General features: G+C 41.6%; 1 pseudogene across 1 annotated transcript; it reads right to left on the bottom strand.

The window, feature by feature from the left end:
• Positions 1-3,184: 3,184 nt before the first annotated feature.
• On the bottom strand, positions 3,185-3,670 carry LOC114620625 (annotated as a pseudogene). Its single transcript, XR_003711333.1, has one exon. The product of XR_003711333.1 is annotated as a 40S ribosomal protein S15 pseudogene (transcript).
• Positions 3,671-4,717: the final 1,047 nt, after the last annotated feature.

Below are 4,717 nucleotides of genomic sequence, written 5' to 3'. Positions count from 1 at the left end.
AGAGAGAGAGAGAGAGAGAGAGAGAGAGAGAGAGAGAGAAACACGCACACACTAATTTAAAACTGTTTTAAGTGTTTACTTTTCTCGTGGTATTGAGAATTGAACCTAGGTAAGTTTTCTACAATTGATCTACATCCTGGGCCCTGTCTGTAGGTCTGTCTGCCACCCATCCTATTCCTCCACCTCATGATATCTTAGGTAATATATGTCTGGCGGTGGTGGTAATTTCTAGCTGTTGAATTATAATAAGAAAGCACAGCCGTTTCTCCCAGTTTAGCAATCTGCGCGAAAAGCGAGCACTCACATTGTCTTCCAGCAGAGGGCAGTATAATACGCTCTGTAACTTAAACAGGCTTTGGGAACTGCTAGAGCTGTTGAGAAGCAAATCGCTATTTCCATTTCTGTTTGAACACAGAGACTTGAGAGTTTCTTGTGGAGGAAAAAGTTTAAGGAAAAGGAGTAAGTTACATTTATTGTTGTTATGAATCAGGACAGAAATTATTTTTTTTTCATATTTACTTTTTTTTTTTTTAACGTGCATTAGTGTTTTGCCTGCATGCATGTCTGTGTAAGGGTGTTGAATCCCCTGGAACGGGAGTTAGAGTCAGCTGTGATCTGCCATGTGGGTGCTGTAAATTCAACCCAGTTCCTCTGGAAGAGCAGTCAGTGCTATTAACTGCTGAGCCATCTTTGCAGATCAGAAATTATTTTTAATTATCACCTTATTTCCTTTTACAAAAAATTGGTACTTTGTGTGACATACCCTAAAACTTTTAATTACTTTCTGCATTTAAATGCTACATGAGCTACATACCTTTGTGGAATGTGTTTCAGGGGATATAAATATTCTCCTAAATTTATGAGCTTATTTAGTAAAGTAAATTTATACCTCCTCGTTACCAAAAACTGTAGTAGACTACCAAAATCTTCCTTTTACAGTTACTAGTTCATTTTATTTGGGATTGAGGTAGCATTTAAAATGAAAATCAAAAGACGATCTCTATGGTTAGAATTCTTTCTCTAAACTCTAATACTTGGATAATATTTTCCAAACTTGCTTGTTGCTCATGCAAACCTAAAAGCATACAAGACCTACAGAATTTTCTCTTAGTCACCCACCTTTGATCCTATCACCTGTTTGATCATAGTTGTTCTCAGCCCATCTCAGGAACACTTCTCTATCCATATAGACTCAAGCTGATCCTGCTTTTCTTTACCAAGCTTTAACGAACCCCGAGAGCGTGCCAGCACTGAAGCTCGTGGATTATATCAAATTACTTGTGACTCAATTGCTTTGCAGCCACGGTGAGGCTGAAGTTGGAATAGGAGGAAGCGGTGAATGGAAGATCAAAGGGCCAGAAGAATTTAGGAAAGGTTTCTTGGGTAAATCGGGAAAAGAAGCCCTTTGGGTAGCTCTGCTGAGCGAGCCTCCAAGCTGACATCACTTCCGCTACTTTTGCCTGACTAAAAGGTGAGCTTTTGGTGCATCTGGAGTTTCTGTAACCATACCTCTCAGAAGAACTGAGTTGCTTGAGTGTCTGACTGAGTAGCTCATGGTAACAAATGCCACAGTATTTGGACTGTTCGAAGAATTGTAAAACTGGAAAAGACATTTGCCTGTTCTCAGGACTTTTCATTCTTCTTGGACTCCAAAGTAATGGAGAAACATTATAAAGAATTACATTTCTGGGCATGGTAGCACACACCTTTAATCTCCACACTCAGGAGGTAGAGGCAAGCAGATCTCTGTGAGTTCAAGGCCAGACTGGTATACATAGTAGTTCCAGGCCAGCCAAGGCTACATAGTGAAACTCCATCTCAAAAAATACAGAAAAATGTATAATTCAACATTTATAATCCAACAACTTTATTATCTGGCCAATATTTATTAATATTCTAATCCATCTTCCACCATCACAGAAATTAAGAGACACTAAAATGTAAAAAGCAATACTTTCAAAGAAAGGTGCAGGGAAAGTGGATATTGCAAGAATGAAGACCAGCAGGAAAGATGTGCAAGGTTTTGAGGAAGGACCAATAAGACAAAGCATATATGAATATTCCATGATGAAACCCACTACATTGTGGACTAACTCTAGAAAGATTTTAGAAAGAAAAGCAGACAATTTTGGGGAGTAAGCTTTGCTATGGAAGATGTCAACCGAGCAGCAGAATTTAGCAGAAGTAGAAGACTGTGTTCAGTTTGAGGCCACTCTCGATTTAAGCTGTACTTGTGTGGTAATAGGAGTATCACAGGACCTTTATTGAAGGAGACGGACATAAGATGGGCTGAAGTGTTTCAGAAATTTCTACTCTGTGTCACCCACGTGACAGCATTATGCTTTACTGAGCCCCATTTTCATAGCAAAAAGCAACAGGGACATCTTCCATCTTCCTTACCTTGTGCCTGGGCTGGAATGACTTACACCAGAAGCCAATACCCTTCCCGAGGCAACATGAACATCTTTCATTCCCTAACTCCTGTTTCAGAAGTGATTGCTAACCTGTTTCTACATGTAGGTTACTCTGAATAAAAACTTCAATGTGACCACATTTCTGCAGGGCCCTGGAGGTGGAGCCATTCTCACCTTGAGTCAAGAGCCCTCCTCCCTCTTTGCAGCGGCCTCACTTCCCTTATGACATTGTTATAGGTAAATTAATTGTCTCAACAACTCAACTCAGGTTTGGTTTTATTAACACGTTTGATGCCTTATGTCATTCTTCTTTTTACCACTTTGAAGATATATTATGAACCTCATATATAGGGTAAATTTACCGGTTTAGGTGTGCTCAGTACTCTTGACTTGTGTTTCTTTCAAATATGGCCAAAAGGCCAAGTTTACTTTCTAAAGGATCCACAAAAGAAACACAAAAGAAGCAAATGCTTGCATGTATGTTAGTTATTTTTTTAAAATGGCCTTTCCAGTGAATGTAGAAACCTTGGCTTTGTGGCTCTGTGCTGTAGTTTGACTGTATATCTTTTCTGAGGATATAGCAACCCTGCTTTTTAATATGGGATCATCATTCCCATGGTCCAGCGTCTAGGGTCAAGGTGAAGTCTGGAGAAAAAACCATTTTCACACTGTCTATTTAGTCTTCTCATAGTAACATCTTTCTAACAACATCTTAAGATGTTTGTTTCCTAGCTCCCCAGATAACTCACTACTTTTTATTTTTATTTTTATTTTTTTTCAAAAACACCAGTCTTTATTGGCCTCGGCTACTTGAGGGGGATGAACCGGGAGGAGTGGGTGGCACCAATACCGGGCCGGCCGTGCTTCACAGGCTTGTAAGTGATGGAGAACTCGCCCAGATAGTGTCCGATCATCTCTGGTTTGATCTTCACTTGGTTGAAGGTCTTGCCGTTGTACACGCCCACCATGCTGCCGACCATCTCAGGCAGAATGATCATGTCCCTCAGGTGGGTCTTCACCACCTCAGGCTTCTCCATGGGCGGTGCCTCCTTCTTGGCCTTTCTCAAGCGCTTGAGAAGGGAGTGCTGCTTCCGCCGCAGGCCGCGGTTTAGGCGCCTTCTCTGGCGGGCACTGTACAACTGCATCAGCTGCTCATAGGACATGTCCAGCAGCTGGTCGAGGTCCACGCCACGATAGGTGAACTTGCGGAAGGTACGCTTCTTCTTCTGCTCCACTTCAGCCATCTCGGTGGGTGCTCGGAAAAGTCACTACTTTTTAAATATAAATGATTGTAGGAAGAAAAAAATGGCACAATTGTTATAAAGTGCGAGTTATTAGAGTGTTAAGAGGCTTCCAGGTACGACAAACAAATTGTATTTCATCACTTTTGGATTCTAATGGCTTCCTGGGTCCCTTCTGTGCTTATCAACACATACAGGATCCTCAGTTAAGGACTTAGAGCTTTGGTCCCTTCTCCATCCCCCCCCACCTTCCGTTCCCACTAACGGGCTCCTGGCTCACTAGCCTCTGAGAGGTCTATACACACAAAGCTCTTTCCAGCTTCTGTGCAGATCTCATGATGCTCCTCCAGTAGCAATGCTTTCTTACCCCCCGGGCTGCCTGACCTCTATACTCACCCTTCAGTTCTTCGTTCAATCCATTAGAAAGGTTGGTGCTTTTCTTCAAACTTGGTATTCCTCATGCTTCAGTGTTACCTCACTTTTATTCTTACAAAATTGGGTCTTTTGTCACTAAAGGGCTCTGATGTGATGTCGTTTGCTTCAGAGACTGCCTCCTTTTAAAATATATATAAAACTATAAGTGTTTTGCCTGCATCTGTATCTGTATACTGTATACTGTGCTCAGTGCCTATTGAGGTAAGAAGAATCCGCCTGATCCCCTGAAACTGGAGTTATAGAATGTTGTGATAGATTAAATGGATGCTTGATTTGGATCCCGGGTTATCTAGGAAGAGAAGGGAGTATTCTTAACTGCAGAGACATCTCTCCAGTCCCAAGATGTAGAAGCTAGGTCTTTCTTCCTCCCAGCCCCATGTCCCCAGAAATAAGACTCAGATTTAAAATATATTTACAAACACCCTGGCTATATAGCTAGGCTCTTCTCTGATTAGATTATAATTTAAAATAACCCATTTATTTTAATCTACATTCTGCTACATGGCTACTTACCTGTGCTCAGGTACCATATGCCTGTCTTGTCACATCTTCTCAGGCAAATCTTGCCACCCCCGCCCCCTGCACTCTCCCAGAATCCTTTCTACATCCCAGATGTCCTATATCCTC

This window comes from Grammomys surdaster, unplaced genomic scaffold (genome assembly GCF_004785775.1).
Source record: "Grammomys surdaster isolate TR1022 unplaced genomic scaffold, NIH_TR_1.0 169, whole genome shotgun sequence".
NCBI lineage: Eukaryota > Metazoa > Chordata > Mammalia > Rodentia > Muridae > Grammomys > Grammomys surdaster.
This window is presented reverse-complemented; position numbering and strand designations above follow the sequence as displayed.